A 17,489-nucleotide genomic window follows, 5' to 3' on the forward strand; every position below is an offset into this window, starting at 1 on the left:
ATATAAATTGAAATGAAGACCCAGAGGCCAACATTGCTATATTCTGTTTCTCAAGGCCAGGAGAGCATGGGAGCCCCGCGGGCTGCTCAAGTGCAGCCAGCAGCTTCCAAGTGCCACCTGAGGCAAAGCTCTGCTGGACCTCAGCCTGAGGAGTGTGCCAAGTAGGACACACTGAACTAGTGTCACCCTGGCTCTGCCACCCCCCAGCCCTTCTGCTTCTGAGGCTCCAGGCATCACAGTGGGCTGGGAACGGCAAGTCTACTGCCCTCCTTCCCCTCCTGACTGCTGTTCCTCCCTTGCTTCCACAGCCTGAACTGCCATTTTTCCTCTAGGCGAGGGATCAAGCCCTCAGCGTGAGTAGCCTCACAGGTGCCTTTTTACAGAAAAGCGGCTCAGAGCACAAACCTACAATGATAAATCTATAAGGGCTTCTCCCCTGGCAGCGGGGAGGAATGGGGCGCTAGCTCCAGCCAGCAGAGCTGCCCCGCAGGGGACACTACTCTCAGCACAGAGTGGACCTGCCCTGAGGGGCCAAGAGCCAGAGAGGCCCCAAGGAGAGGTCAAGGTGGCTTGAAAGCACGTCATGTGCCTTTCCCCAAGGGCACCTCACCCTGGTGCAGTCCCAAGCGACCACATGCTGTGTCATTCATTGTTTCTGTCATGCAGGAGCGTTTTCCCATCATGCTGATATTTCTGCATACGCACGTCTGTGCTGTGAAAACTGTGACACCCTGCTGTGCCACCGGCCACCCAACATGCAGCCCCAGTCACTCTAAAGACGTGCTTGCTGCTGAGCGCTTCCTCCTTGGTGGCAAAGCTATCTGCGTTCAAACTTGCTCTCTTGAGAGTATGTCAAATAGATTCTTCCAGAGCGCCTCTACCAGATCTCTCGCTGAAGCCCTGCATTACGTGTCTATGGGTTTGTGCACCCCTGTCCTTGCCTCATATCGCTGACATGGACTTCGTTTGACCTGCAAGTGGCAGTATATGTCTTGAAATGCTTCCTTCTTCCGTGGCTCTTTCTCATCCAGCTCGATGACATTCAGAACAAGAGATAATTGTGAGGCTGACTGAATTCCCCTGGCTGGGGGCTCGCTTCAACAATTTTCTTGTCTGAATGGTGTCATGCGGCTCCCTATTTCTAATACTGCTCAAGCGTAGGAAAAGGTTTTGAATGGCTTTCTTAAGTTGTTTTAAAGCTGCTTTTTATAGTAGACAGAAGATTTCTTTCCCTGCTTATTTTGAAGGCTTTCATTTCCCATGTGAATGTTGAAATAGTGCTGCGTAGCTAATTTCTACATAATGCTTGGGTGTCATCATAAATATACATAGAGAAATAAGTAGATTCTGTCAACAAAAAAACCCCTTAACTTGTGCACATGTTTTCCTTTGCAAAGCTGGCATTAAAATTCTCTTTGGTTCTTTGGTAGCAGACTAAACTTTTTGCATTGCTTCAACACTTCCCAAGCCTTTCTGCTGACCCAGCGTGGCAGTGATAGGTTTTGTCAGATCCCATGGCAATGCACTGCGTATAAACAGATGACATTGGTCCCTGTTCTTTAAATCTGACCATAATCTGTGGCCACACTTCCCTAAGGAACTGCCGAAGTCACTCCCAGGTGAGACTGACATCTCATGCCCTTGAGATGAGGCATGGAGAAGACTGGGTTGATCCAAGCAGCACACAGGTTTTGTCACCTGGAGAAGGCAGGGACATCAGGACTGCTTATTCCCCACAGGGGCGGCCCCACCCTCAGCTAGAGCAGAAGTAGTCTGTTGCCCAAATTACCAGCAGGGATTAATTTACATGTGATAGATTCTGCTAGAGATTTCTTGCAGTTTATGCCAACCAACTGGTTCGAGTTTACCTGTGAAAGGTCGATTCTTCTCCTGTTTCTTCTGAAAGACTTCAGCCTCATTTATTTATTTCTTGGTTGTCACCCAAAGTTTGAAAATAGCTTGTTTTTGTAAAACAAACCTCTGTTTTACAGATGGAGTAAGAAGGCAGAGTTCATACCTACTAGACGTTTTTCTGCCGTCTCACCCATCAGTCAGCCCTCCCTAGGACTGAATGGCAATCACAGGTGATGCTCTTCCCTCTCCTTCCCATCCTCCCTCTGCTTTATGTGCAAAGGTGCTATGCTTCAGCCTTGTCAGCTGCAAGTCTGGTGCTTTTTCACAGGCTTTAAAAATAAATCTTAAAAGAAACTATTCTGTTCTGTTTCGCTATAAAGGACACAAAGTTTCATATATAGCACACTATGCGTAAAAATAATTGCTGCGACTGCAGTGTACAAGTACTTATTGTTCTGAGGTAAAATCAAGAAACGTCACAAGTGAAAAATATTACTCTGAAAAAAAGTCCTTACTTTAAAGAGGCAGGGAAAAACAGCTATATCAGTGGAAAACCAGAACACAGAGAGGGTTTTATTTGTAAGTCAGCCTTTTTATGGTACTCATCAGAATCCCTTTAGTACCTCATAAATACGAATTAATTTATGCTCATAACTCTTCTGTGACGTAGGGAAATATTATTTTCTCCAGTTTAGAGAAGATAAAACGGGCCAAGTAAAGATCAAATGAATTGCCAAACATCATAAAGATCACCTGTAGCAGAGCAGAACAGAAATGCTGATTTCCAGAGTCCTGGGCCCCACTTAACCACAAAACAATCTTTCTCTCAAAGATAATTGTTGGTATCTATCACACAAGGAAAAAATAAGAAAAAAAAAGTAGGAATAAACAAGAGAAGTTACAGACATGCATGTGCTTGCAGAGCTATGATCTTATTGGCATCACAGAGACACGATGAGATGGCTCCTGTGACTGGAGTGTTGGAATGGAAGGATGCAGGCTCTTGGGGAAGGACAGGCAGGGGAGACAAGGAGGGGGTGTCACCTTCTATGTCAATGACCAGCTGGAGTGCATGGAGCTCCACCTGGGGATGGATGAGGAGCCAACTGAGAACTTATGGGTCAGGATCAAAGGGAGGGCAAGGACAGGTGACAGTGTAGTTGGGGTCTGCTGCAGGCCACCTGAGCAGGAGGAACAAGTAGATGTGGCCCTCTGTTTGAGGGAGCCACCTCATATTCTCAAGCCCTGGTCCTCAGGGGGGGACTTCAACTACCCCGATACCTGTTGGAGGGACCACACAGCAGGGTATAAGCAATGCAGGAGGTTCCTGGAATGCATTGATGGTAGCTTCCTTCTCCAAGTGATAGAGGAGCCAAGGAGGAGAGGCGCTGTGCTGGACCTTGTTCTCACTAACAAGGAGGGGCTCATGGGGAAAGTGAAGCTCAAGGCAGCCTTGGCTGCAGTGACCATGAAATGGTGGGGTTCAAGATCCTTAGGGCAAAAGGAGGGTGCACAGCAAGATCGCTACCTCGGGCTTCAGGAGAGCTGACTTTGGCCTCTTCAGGGATCTGCTTGGTAGAGTACCATGGGATAAAACCCTGGAGAGAAGAAGGACCCAAGAAAGCTGGTTAATATTCGAGGGCCACCTCCTCCAAGCTCAGGAGCGATGCGTCCCAACACAGAGGAAGTCAGGCAAAAATGCCAGGAGGCCTGCATGGATGAACAAGGAGCTCCTGGACAAACTCAGACACAAAAAGGCAGCCTACAGAGGGTGGAAGGAAGGACAGGTAGCCCAGAAGGAATACAGAGAAACTGTCCAAGCAGCCAGGGATCAGGTTAGGAAACCTAAAGCCTTGATAGAATGAAATCTGGCCAGGGACACCAAGGACAACAAGAAAAGCTTCTATAGGTATGTTGGTGACAAAAGGAAGACTAGGGAAAATGTGAGCCTACTCCGAAAGGAAACTGGCATGGGTTACCTGGGACATGGAGAAGACTGAGGTAACTCAACAATTTTTTGCCTCAGTCTCTACCAGAAAGTGCTCCACCCACATCACCCAAGTCGAAAAAGGTAAAGGCAGGGACTGGGAGAATGAAGAACTGCCCACTGCAGGAGAAGATCAGGATCAAGATCTTCTAAGGAACCTGAAGGTGCACAAGTCTATGGGACCTGACAAGATGCACCCACAGATCCTGACAAAACTGGCAGATTTGAAAGCATTTACATGTTAGCAAAGTTTCCAATGGTTAACTTTAGAAACGTTTCCAAAGGTTAACTTTAGATTCAGCTATGTTCATAAGGTTCCTGACTGAATGCTAGGTGCCCACCCACACTGCTCTATCACTCTTGTCCTCAACCAGGCAGGGGAGAGAAATCATAATGAAAGGCTTGTGGGTTGAGATAAGGACAGGGACATCACTCAGCAATTAATATAATGGGCAAAACAGTTTTGACTTGGGGAAATTAGTTTATTGCCATTGAAAAAAAAAACAACCCAAACTTTCTCCCCACCCTTCCTTTCTTCGCAGGCTTATCTTAAATCCCAGTTTCTCTACCTCCTTTCCCCAAGCAGCGCAGGTGAATGGGTTTTGGGGGTTATAGTCAGTTCATCACATGTTATTTCTGCACTCCTTCCTCCTCACAGTCTTTCCCTGCTCCATAGTGGCGTCCCTTCCACGGGAGACAGTCCTCCACAAACTGCTCCAATGTGAGTCCTTCCCACAGGATGCAGTTCTGCAGCAGCTGCTCCAGTGTGGATACCTTCCACGGGGTGCAGCCCTTCAGCAGCAGACTGCTCCAGCCTGGGTCCCCTGCGGGGTCACAAGTCCTGCCAGCAAACCTGCTCCAGCCTGGGTTTTGCATGGGTCATGTACCTTCGGGCACCCACCTGCTCTATCTAGTGTAGGGTCTTCCATGGGCTGCAGGTGGGTGTCTGCTCCACCGTTAACCTCCATGGGCTGCAGGGGACAGCCTGCCTCACCATGGTCTTCACCAGGGGCTGCAGGGGAACCTCTGCTGTGGCACCTGGGGCACCCTGTCCCCCTCCTCCTTCACTGACCTGGGTGTCTGCAGAGTTGTTGCTTTCATATAGTCTCACTTCTCTCTTCTGCTGGTGCAGATTTTCTTTTCCTTCTTAATATGCTATCCCAGAGGTGCTACCACCATCACTGATGGGCTCGGCCTTGGCCAGCAGCAGGTCTGACTTGGAGCTGGCTGGCATTGGCTCCACTGGACATGGGGGAAGCTTCTACCATCTTCTCACAGTAGCCACCCCTGTAGCCCCCCTGCTGCTCAAACCTTGCCATGCAAATCCACTACAGATTGCAAGGTTTTAAAAAATAAATTAAAATACTCCATAAACTATAGGAATTACCATTGAAGAGGGGAATAGTGAGTTAGGGGTATTTTTAGGCTTTTCAAATGTATATTTGAACTCTTAAAAACACCCATGAATATCCTATTTTTAACACCATGGGTCTCCATCTCCTGTCAGTTTTATGATCCTCAATTTCAGAGATGATGTAAAATGTATTCTTCAGCCAGTATGCTGATGGTTTCATTCCTGTGCTAGGCCTGCCTAAACCCCAATGCTCTGAACCCAGGAAGGACAACCCTAAAGTCTGGAGATTTTTAGAATTATAAATATTTCTGGTTCACTTTTATCCAGGAATGCCAGGAATTCCCAAGTAGGAGAAGGCCTACATTGTGCTAGATAGAAAGCGGCTGATGTGGGACAAGTCCTGGATCATCCTTTTCCTCAGTGCGCTCCAAGTGCAATTAGACACAGTCATGGGGACAGGGAAGACATTACAAAAGGTGCAGTGATATGTCAGGGTTAACACTGTGACAACTGCAAAGCCAGCAGGACAGCCCAGACCCCTACCTCATTTAAAACATGACTCCATTGCATTGCAAATACTCCTCATGTATTTTGTTTGTCTTCGATGATAAGTGACCAGCTAGCAACAGCACGCTAACAGAACTTGGAAGAAGTTAAATGTGTATCCAGCTTTGTGACACTATATTAACATGTATCTCAGTATGTGTAAAATAGGAATGGCTTTAAAATAAGAATCTATGTTTGCTGGCCACTGTCCTGAGCTATTCTTGCATTTTCAATTTTTCCCGTCCATTTCCCACCACAATAATGTTGTTAAATCTTGGTCCTTTGCACAGTTTCCTACTAACCTGAAAGTGTGGTTTGAGATGCTGTGTAGGGCTTCTGGACTGGTTACTTTCATCTTTTTATCTCAGCCTCATCTCTTCAGTGTCCTAATCTTGGACATAATAATGTTTTAGCTTTAAGACTTCTTCTGGACCCTGAATATACGACCCTATGAATAGGAAGTCTCTAGTGTGATATTAATGGAAAAACAAAGGCGAGGTAGGAGAGAATATGTGTATCTATGTAAAGTAGCCAATTATGTCTGTGATCGAAGCAGAAGGGGAGAATATCATAACCAAAGAGTTGCATTGTCGCCATAACAAAATGCTTCTTGTTACATGTTGCATGAGATGGGATGTCTGTCCCTCAGTGAGAAGCGCTGTAGGAGTTTGCCTGACTGGCCAGTCACAGGGGTCACAAACAAATGCTGTGCAGCTACATCCAAAGGAACTTCTCAATTGCAAAAGGTTTCTTGCTCTGAACACTTCTCCCAGGCATGTGCGTGGTGTCACGTTGCATAACACACTCTGCTCAACGGTTGATGCATAAATGCATTTGCCTGATGTTACTAGGAGTGATGTTAGCCTACAGGTATTTCTTGTGTGTCTGTGTGTGGCAAGAGAGATTGACAGATTAGAAAGTGTAAAAGAGCCGTCTGTTGTTGTTCTACAATAGACCAGTACAGTGCCACACTTGTTTCTGAACCTGCCTCTGCAAAGCACTGTTACATGACAGTCTAGGAGGCACAAGGCAGGTTTTTAAAGTATTTTTTTTTCCACTGAAACCTGACAAGTGAGACTTCTGCTTGAAGATGGGGTTGCTGTGCTCAGCACTCAAGTGGACACCGTTTTGGAAAGGAACAGACAAGGGGTCATGTGGCTGATTTCTTGGGGCAACAACTGCTCAAATCTTAAAATAATGAAGTAAGAAGCAGTAGCTCTAATCCCACTGTGGTTTGGGTTTTTTCTCCAACCATCTGTGAACAGAAGTGCCTCTTTTGTCAGCACTGAAGTAAGGGAAGATATTCCAGGCAGTGGAGACCACAAGAGAAATGACTGAAGGGCTTGACGCTGCTGGGATGCTCATCACTGAAGGAGGAGCAGTGGTATCTGAAGAAACAGGAGTACCTGTTAGCTCTCTCTGTCTCTCAAAACCCCCCTGCCCCATCTTTCTCCTCTGAATGGGAATAAGAAAAGATCCAGCACAGTCTGCATCCATGGAGAAGCTGGGAGGATAGGAAAAGAAAAGCCATCCTCTCCCAGAGAAGGGTGATTGCAGGCACATTGAACTGTCAGGTCTACCATTTCAGGGTGTGAGCAGCATGGAAAAAAAAAGCCTCAGGGATCTTAAAGGACATTTAAAAATGCAAGAGTAAAGTGGAAATAAAAGAAAAACTGGGTGAATAAAAAGGGGAAAATATGTCAGATAATACAGAGCTCAGCAGACAGTTCAATGATAGAAAGAGGTAGTTACTGAGAGAAAGATGTGCAGACAAATAAGAAAAAAGATTTGTGATAATTCTTTAAATAAGAGTAGGAACAGAAAGTCTCCTGCAAATATTTTTGGAAACTTTTTTTTCTTAATTCAGTTCTACAGGCTTAGAGCTGATCCCATCTTTAGAGTTGATGCCTTATGCCTTTCTATCAAGCATTTTTTCTCAGCTGTGCTAGCAAGTTTTTTTGGACAGGAGTGCAGTGCTATGTTTAACATGGAAAATAGAAAAACCTGCTTTAAAGACTTTCAAGCTTCCTGAAACTCCTGCTTTTTGAAAAGCTGTTTGTTTCAAGATACACTGTATTGAAGAACAGTGGACTAAGGCCAATCGCTTGCTGTTCATGGCTGTTCTTGTAGCCAGGAGTGGTGCAGGGGCCTATTTGCTGAGAAGTGTTAGCTGTTGCTTAGGCTCTTTTTGGACAAAAATAGTACTACTTACAGTGCGTGCCATAGCACTTCCATGCAAAAAGCATAAAAACCCAGGGAGTAACAAATAAGCTCTATATGTTTTAAAGTAATGGTCTTAGGTTTTGCTTTAAAGCATCTCTGAGGACCCGTTATGGCAAAGCATATTTCTCCAAATTGACCTCTCTCTCACCATAAGTAATATTCTTTAATAGGGTCTTCAGCAGGTATTCACAGTGCATTTGCAACAGAGAATTTGCAGTTCACATTCACTGCTGTTCAGAGAACTTTTAGGGCATGAGGTGCACAGGGATGATAAGCAGCATTCTGTCACCAGAAAACCGACTGAAAGAAATGAAAGACTTCAGCTTTAACATAGATATAGATGGTAGTATTTTTGCAAGTGATGGGATGGATATTGCATCATTGTGGTGAGCTCTGCTCCCAGTCAGCAGGTGCTAAAGCTGACAGTGTGTGCCTTGCTTGCTTGCATGCTCAGGGAGCAGAAGCTCTGCCAGCTGCAGTATCCTGCCAGCTCCCCAGATCACAGCCTGCAGGGGTTGGAGGGATGACACAACACAGAAACTCATTTACAAAAGCCTGAATTTCCATGTTTCATCTGCCCGGTTGAGGAATCAAGAATTTCTTATCTCAAGATATTTCAGGGTCTTTTCTGAACTGGGGACTCGAAGAATCTTTTCAAACACAAGGGAAGCATTTTAAATACAGCAGATTAAAGTGATCTGCAGCTAGGGGTGACATCAGATTTCCAGGAAATCAAGGAAGGTATGAGTTTGCTGCGTACACATATCTGCTGTCGATTTCGCATGTGCTGACGTATTTTTCTCTGACTTTTCCTTTCTTCTTAGGAGCTCACAGCCATTTCTCCCCCACATTGCAAGTGACAACTTGAACACAGCAGATCGTGTCTGTGCTTCTCAGCAAGCAAAGGCCTATTTGTATTTCTGCGTTATTGCTAAGTTCAGTGGGCTGTATTTCAGAAGAGAATAGCTCTCCCAGCTGCAACCTGCAATCTGACTCCATGAAAAGCTTTGGTATCAAACCTGATCTCAGTGAATTATGACCCACCTGAGTGCCTAACCCAATAACTCTGGCTGCCCAAGTGCAAGGTGGGGTTGTTGGCTGGTTGGATATAAGCCTGTGAGTTTTCAAAGAAGCAGGTGGAAATGTGATGTGAAGGGGAAAACAGTTTGGAAACTCAGCTATTTTGCAGTGTTTAGGGTCAAATCCTCCTGTCCTTGCTTCTGCTGAATAGGACTGTTGATCTTCCCTCACATGCCCCCAGGAGTATTTGGGTAGAAGGAGAAAATAAAGACATCAAAATCATCACTTTACCTTGTTTCGCAGCAGGAGCACTGGGTCAGCACCAAAGGTGACAGCAAGTTGTAAAATCTTGTGTTCCTTCTGACGCTGGGAACCCCAAAGCTGATGTAGCATCAGAACTATGGTCAGGGCACGGCATACTGCACAAACTTCCTATCGGGGTGAAATTCACCAGCATTGCGGTCTTCAAAGTTTTTATAGGATTTCTTAGAAGTAAAATATGCTGCTTCCTTTCAAGATAAAGACAAAGACATGCTGGTGGTATCATCACTGGTGCCATCATCACTGGTGCCAGGTGAGAGCAACCTCCAGGCTTTTCCATTACAATTAACCAGTTAAGTTTAAGGGCTATGTACAGCACAGCGTGGTCCTGAAGACCAAGCAATATGTGCAGCACAGTACGGCAGAGCACAGCGCATGCCTGCACCTACTCAGGGCAGCTGGTGCCTGGATCACAAGCTCCTCGATGTGCAATAGTCTGGTTAGGACAATTACATATGTTCTGCAGTCCTCAGTGGATGTGCGACATCCCAGGAGGAAAAAACCATCCAGTTCTGGACAAAGCATGCAAATGGCTTAGCTTTCATGGCTGACTTTTCATGGGGAATGTTCTGGATAATACCAGCTTTTCCAGTGCTTTCTGCATAGAAGTGCTTGTATCATGGTGATTAAAAGAGCTGTAATTGCATGGGGAGGAGTATTTCCATATCATTTACACTACTAGCTGTGTGTTGGTGAGAAGTCACTAATGGGCGTGGGACCCAGGCAGCTTTGTTGGTGATTTGCAGAAGCAGGCACATGGGATCCAGCTTCTCTGCATTGCTTAACCCTAGCACTGCAGAGATTGCTTTCAGGGAGGGGAGGACAGTTTCTTCTCCCTGCTTGCTTCAGTGATCTTCATCAGTATGGACACCGCCAAGGAACAGCACTCAGCTGGTGCCAAACCTGGGCTGTGAGAAACGGACCACTTGGAAAGCACCACAGCCTGCCACCTCGGCCTGCAGATGCCGGGGTGAGCGGTCAGGGCTGGCAATGCCTCCTTTCTCTCTCTTTTGGTAGTGTGTGCCGAGCTCTTCCCAGCCTGAGGGAGCCCTTTGAGGGAGCCCTTGCAGCAGCTGCTCCCAGGAGGGTGACACTTCCACACTGCTGGAACCTCCCCGGGCCACAGAGGATCTCCCTCCTCAGCCACAGGGTACCAAAATAGACCTCCTAACCAAATTTAAAGCTCCAAGCTCTGACCATTTCAGCCAGGAGTATGAAACGAGAAAAAATCCTGTTGGTATCTTTTTGGTCTCTTTCCCTCTGCTGTGTAAGCACACATCATAAGGCTAAAATCTGGGCCGTGCTGAAGCAAGTGGTAAAATGCCTATTGACTTCAACAGAGCCTAGGTTTTATTTCAGAAATAAACTGCAGAGCTGGGCAATAAATGAATTCAACATCCCAGATGCAAGCTCATACATTTTACTGGTTTAAATTGCATCACTCTGAGTTTATAGTAGTGCTAGGGGAGTGTAAATTATTCCAGTGTTTCCTATATATTATTGAAAATCAGGTGTCAAACTTGATCTGCCCAAACTCCGAAACTAGTGGCACACAATTCAATTATAAATTGTGTGCAAAATGTGCAAGCTGCCAAAAGTAGCTTCAGTCAAATAGGTGCCTAGAGGATCAGTAATGGATACAATGTTATGCTTGCTAGCTTATTGCTGTCTATACTTCCCTCACGCATACATCCTTGACTTATATTTTTACCTAACTGTAGGCTCGTTTCTTTCTTCCTAAAATACTTAGAAGGGAACTGAACTGAAAAATTAAAATCATTGTCTAATTTTGTATGAGCAGAAGGTTCTTTGGCGTAGATCTACAGTGAAACAGGCATTATTGACAGCTTTGTCAAGTTTCCCATATGGACAGTTTATGCTGATTTCCAGGCAGTTACAAATAATTGAAGTTAAAGATCTCTCTAGCTTGTCTGACAAGGCTGAAACAAGAAACATGTATATGTCTGACTTTGGAGAGCTTATAATTTATAGCACTTCTGGTTTGCTTATTCAAGAACTGGCAGGTTGTCTTCCAGCACAAAACAGCAGAGTCTAATTTGGGACTATCAGAAATGATCACAAAGTGACTTCCGTAAATATTCGCATCATGCAGCCTGAGGAAAGCTGGTAACATCAGGAAAGATGGAGCAAACTTTATGTTCAGTGTGTGTTCAGCAAGAGCCCATTTCACTTGGTTTTGCTGACCTACAATCTCATTTTCAATATGCAGTAAAAACAGTTCTAAGGAAAGGGAAGCTTGCCAGCCTGACTAGACATCTTTTATATAATGAAGATGGCTGTGGCAGTAAAAATCTGATTAATAAAATCTCTGAGTATGTGTAATTATAGGGTACTGTGTGATGAATAAAAATGAAGTTGGGCATGAAATAAATGGGGTTTTAGACACTTTGGGATTGCAGAAACTCTTAGATACCTTGAAAGCTTCCTAGCTCACATTGATAATGTATGAACAAAATGGACTTCCTTGGATGACAAAAACTGACAAAATTACTCAGACAAATCCAACAACCAGAATCACCACAGCAACTATTTCTGATTTTTTTTTGTGTATGAAAAGGTTTGCATCGTGTATATATTTGTACTCCTCTTCTAAGAAAGTCAATAGGGGCAGGACCAAGAATCTACTGATAACTGATCTGTGTTTTAATTGTGTTGGGTCTGGTTTATGTCTAATGATAAGACTCCTGTGTTTATATAATTTAGACACCTGAAAAGAAAAATGGGAGTTTGGAGCCTCAAGAACTAAGATTTGTACAAGAAGGGAGTTTCTTTTTCTGCTGATTCATAGAAAATAATAGAGCTGAGGTTTGAGAGGTTATCTAGTCCATCCTCCTAAATCAGCGTAAGCCTAGTGCATTTAGTGCAGCTGCTGTGGAACTGGGAGCAGATGAAAAGCATTTACATATGCAGAGGCTACTATCATGCCCATTTTTGAGTGCTCTTTTTTCGGATTTCTGTAGTGCTCTCTTCTACACCAGTGTTCCTAATGTTTTCTTCTTCTTCCATAAGGTTTATTGGAGAAGAAGAAAACAGTCCAGAAGCACCTACTGTTTTTGAAAAAAAGAATCCACTGTTAATTTTTCAGTAAAAGCAGATGCAAATTCTTGTATTTCTGCACCTTCAGTCAATAGGTTTATCCCCACATGTCAGACTGGTACATTTATGGAATGTCACAACTTGTTGCCATTGTTAGAGGCCTCTAAGGGTAGCTGATTTTCTACAAGAAATAGGATTTTTAAATCCTTATTGACATACAAGCATTCAGTGAAGCTCAGATGCATACCTCACTGGTAAGTTTTAATGGGAGACCATACTAGAAAAGTCCACCTCCCAATGATACCAGTATGGTGCATTTGCTGATTGTTGGGAATGTTCTCTCTGAAAGAAAAGCTCTGAAGTATCCATGTTTACTGCTTAACTTTAGAAAGATGTAGTGCGCTGTGTAGGTCAGGTATAGACAAATACGATGAGATACTTTCTTGTGTTTGTATCTGCCTAGGGATGCTTTTTCTTTTGTTTGTTCTGGTAGAAACACTGAAAATCATGAGACTGAGGAAAATGTTACCACATTTGCCAGGTCACTGTTTCCCCTCTATATCCACTACAGTTGTATTGACTTAATTGAGTTTATGTGATTAAGAATCTGAAATTACTTCTGAGCTGTGATACTGCTCAGTTCTTTGCTTTATCTCACAAATAGTCTCATGTTGGAGATACGTGTCTTATGAACGTATGACACTTTCAATAGCAATTGCTTCAACCAGAACTGTATATGATTTATTTTGAAGGGGAAATTCTAGGAGATTCTATGAAATCTAAGACTAGTTGTAGTAAATAATAGTAGTACTTCCTTTTATATCCACAGTCAAGGTCTCCTCTTATTCCTTGCAAATCTTGTCCTGCAGCGTCTCTTCCAGTAAATTTTGATCACATTCTACTGAAGCTGGTGAGAGTTTTCACTGACACACAAAGAATGTGGTACAGTTGTCTTTGGACTGCTGTGGGTTTATGTCTCCCCATTGTTGTGCTTAACCTTCTCATTGTCACCTCCTAAGGCTTAGTCCTCTGCTGGCAATAAAAGTGCTAGCTCCTGCTAGGCTTCCCAGGGATGGATTTGGCCCATAACCTCAGAGTGCTCCCTGAGGTATGTGACTTCTTTCTAAAGCCACTTTGATTGTCATAAAAAACTCATTCAAATATCTAAAAGCCTACTTGCCAGACTCATAAAAGGCAAGCAGTGACACAAATCCTCAGAGTTCATCCACTGGTTACTGCCAGAGTTCAACACCCAAATATCCTGATTACTTGTACCTAATTGATGTTTGTAGATAGAACTAGTGACCATTTGTAGTGCCAGCACATTAAAAAAATGACACTGCATCTTTTCCTCTTCCTCAGCAGTACAAAAAGCTTAGAACTGTAAAACCCCATATTTTAAAAGTCGCTAAAAATACAGAGAATTAACCAACCTAGCTTTTTATTTTAAAATAATGTTCTTCCTTTGCAAATCTGTTGGAGCAAATCCATCAGTCTCATGCTTCTGAATTGCTAAAATTCACCTTAGTATCTTACCACTTTCCACATCAATAGCAGCCACCAAGTGTATAATCCTTAATGGTTATGTGGAATTTCTCCCTTTCTGAGTCTGAACTTTACTTGCAAGGAGCTGGAATGAAATTTTCATCCACTAAGTGTTCTGTCTTTTAAAATAACTTAAGTTTTCATTTAGCCTAAGATTAACTTCTCAAGTATATCATCTTCATGACAGATAAGGCTTTGATGTCAAAGTAGTAAGTCATGAATCTCTCTTGCAAAGTCAGTGTGCATTTCCAGAACTCTCTGGCTTTCCCTTAATTTCTGTCAATTAATGTGTGCATTCTACATTTAATGTGTGCTCTTTTTTTTCCTTCTCTAAAACTTTGCACATCTTTGTTGATGGTAATTTCTTTCTTGTATTTTTGTCACTTTTTGCTTCTTTGAGGAAATCAATTCTCAAATTTTTAATTAATTCTCCTAGCACTATCATTATAATTGGCATGACCTTTGAGATTTTACAGTTTTGGCTAATCTAATGGTCAAGTGACACCCTTCTCATGTTTACTGAATTCCTCTCCTGACTGTAAAACTCCATTTGTTTTGTCTGGGTGAGAGAGTTCTTTCAGCTGCAATCCTTGAAATTGTTTCAGAAGAGCTTTTTCTTTCTTATCACTCTCTTTTTTCTTTCAAAATAAATTGTATTAATTAGTTTTTAAGTCAGAAATTTAAAGATCTTTGTGCAGTCACATTCTTTTCTCTCAGCTCTTTATATTGAAGCTGCCCTCATTTAGGTTGTGATGGCTATTTATATCACTCCTGAATGTTCATCTCCAATTATAAATCTGTACAAAAGGCCAAATCTGAATTTACATGGAACACACTTCAGCAGTTCTCATAATATAAATGACTGAAGTGAGATTAAAGAAACTAAGAGAGACTTGTGAAGGCAATTTAAGGTTCTGTTGAAGACATTTAAGTTACTGAAGCTCTATTAAAGTGATGAAATCAGAATTTGATGCCAGAATGGGGATTTCACATTAAACTTGGAATCCTAACTGTCAGGTTGTGGATTTCTTTTCTATAATATGGAAAAGAAATAAGAACAGATCCCTAAACGTCATTACACCTAGTTTACAAAAATGTTTTTTTTTCATACATGCAAGTATAAATATTAAGATTTGGCTTGGGAATGGATTTTTTCCATTACCTAAGCTGGAAAAACCCCTCATGTTTCTCTTTTCTCCCAGCTGAGTACCCATTAATAACCTCAGGTGACCTTCATATAGTCAGTGTTTTTGTCAGAAAGCATTTATTTTTAATTGAAAAGCTTGTTTTCCAATACAGTATAAATGAATGGCATGATATATTTAATGTAACAACCCTTTATATAAAAGGTAGATCCAATGAATATAGAACACAAGTGAAATCAAGGTAAGTGTACAAATGTGGATGGAGGGCAGTAGATTGATCCTTGGATTTCATTCTTGTTTTGTATAAAGTATTTATATGGTATCTATTATTTTGATTCCCTAAATAAGACATGTTTACGTGTTGGTGTGACTCCCAAAAATGATTCTGCACAGAAGAGTTTCCTGTCCTCGATAAAGAACCTAAAGATTGTTCATAGGTGTTCAAACCCTATCATTCATCTATATGATTAACCCACAGTTGCTTTTGTCTTGCTGTTTTAATAGTATGGAATATATATGTATTCTTCAGTCAGATCCTGTTGGGAGGCTGATTACAGGATTTCTATAATCTAGATATATCTACCACACTGAGGTCTGCAGAGAATTTTAGCCAGAAAACTGTTTATTTCTGGACCCTGATTTTGCCTGGGCACTGTCTAGAGTGGTTTTGCTCAGCTCTATCAAGACTGGGGGAACAGCGACAAAATGTGCCTCCAGCATTAGTACCTAACTGCAAATTCAGGGCTTTCATTTTGGGTGTAGGCATCTAAATGACACTTCACTCTTCACTCAACTTTGTCTGATTCTTTCTCTCTTTGAGACCCAGGTATCTGTGCTTCCTTGATTAGGCTCAGGGTGGGGAAATTAGTCTAAGTGGTGTTGCAGTAACTGGATAGCACCAACCAATGGTTGCGTACCCATGCCTAACATCATTGGGATTACACCAGTGCAAGTTTAACAGGCATAGCCCAACTATAAAAATGTATTGCAGAAAGCTGAAAGTCCCTTCACCCAGATCATTAAACAATCTTCATACTGCAAAGTAGTTCAGTGACACTTTTTTTCCATTTGTAAGCATTTGCTACTTGCTTTAACAATTCCCATTTTTCATGTATCCAATTGTAGATCTAATCTACAGTCTAGGGTGAGCTGTACAATAACACCCTTCAAACACTGCAGTGTCTTCCCTCTAAGCACTACTGCTCTGGACTGGTTCTCTTGTGCAAGCTTCTGCAGGGGCTGGGACTGCTGTTTCTCTAATACTTTTCACTAGGTCACAGAACCTTTCTCCTGCTTTTCTGTTGAACAGAACTGTGTCTGGGCTGGTATTGGTACCGCAGATAATTGTTGCGTGCTAATGAGGCACTACAAATTCTCATGGAATTACTCAAACAGCAGAACTGCCTGGGAGTTCAGGTTTGTTCATAGTGTTCCCAGAAATGTTTGACTTTCTGGAGGGTTATAGTTATGATTTATATCTTCTTTATAGCTATCTTGAAATGATGGACTTCATGTGGACAATATAGTTCTATGAATGTCAGAAAAAAACAGCAGCTGTACTAATAACCCTCTTATTTCTTGTACTTCAAGTCAATGTGTATCAGTGTATTGTGGGCACTAGGGATCAAAGAGGAGGAGTCTGGGATCTTTACAATTGAGTCTAATATCCATCCTGGTGTGACTCATGTCCTGTCAGCAGTTAAAAGTAGCTTTTCTCCTGGCTTGTGTAAACACAGAAAGGAAGGCACCATGAAAGGAGATGCATCTGCAAAAGGTGTAAGGAATGCTGCTTTAGAGTTTACGTAGAAAATGACAGAGTTTCCTGAAAACGGGTGAAGTGTTTGCAGTCTGAACTTTAAGTCTCAGAATAGACTCATGCAGATGAAGAATCTGATGTTAACTGTGATTTTATTGAAGTAGGCTAAAAAATAAATCCTCAGAATCTATCCAGAATATCCTGTTTGTAAATGTCTATTTTGAAGGCACTACTCGTATATTTTCCCTTTTCCTGTGAAGATCTACACTTGTTTCGATTTAGTGTGGTTGACTATACCAACACACTCTGAATTCTCTTGCAAGCTTTTAATGACTTTTCATCCTTTCCCTAGATTACAAATCAAGCAGGAAACTTTCATTAACGGTTGCCATCATTTTTCTTCTGATTCCCACATCAAAAATAACCAATACCCTTTATCAGTCTACCCTCCACCCTTTGTTTTCCTGCTGTCACATCGCACAACAGAGCTGAGGGTAAAAACTTCTGTGCAGGTGATTATTATGTCCTTTCCACTATCCTTGATTTTGTCCTTAGTACAAAAAAAGAGAAAGGATTATGTGACTGAGAGGAACTGAGAAGAAAAGCTGTCCCTTTTTGCTTGGTGAAGGAAAGATAAGCAGGTGAGAAGCAATGTGCATCTAGCCTACTGTTAGCAGTTCC

Source organism: Falco punctatus (assembly GCF_963210335.1).
Source record: "Falco punctatus genome assembly, chromosome: 1".
NCBI lineage: Eukaryota > Metazoa > Chordata > Aves > Falconiformes > Falconidae > Falco > Falco punctatus.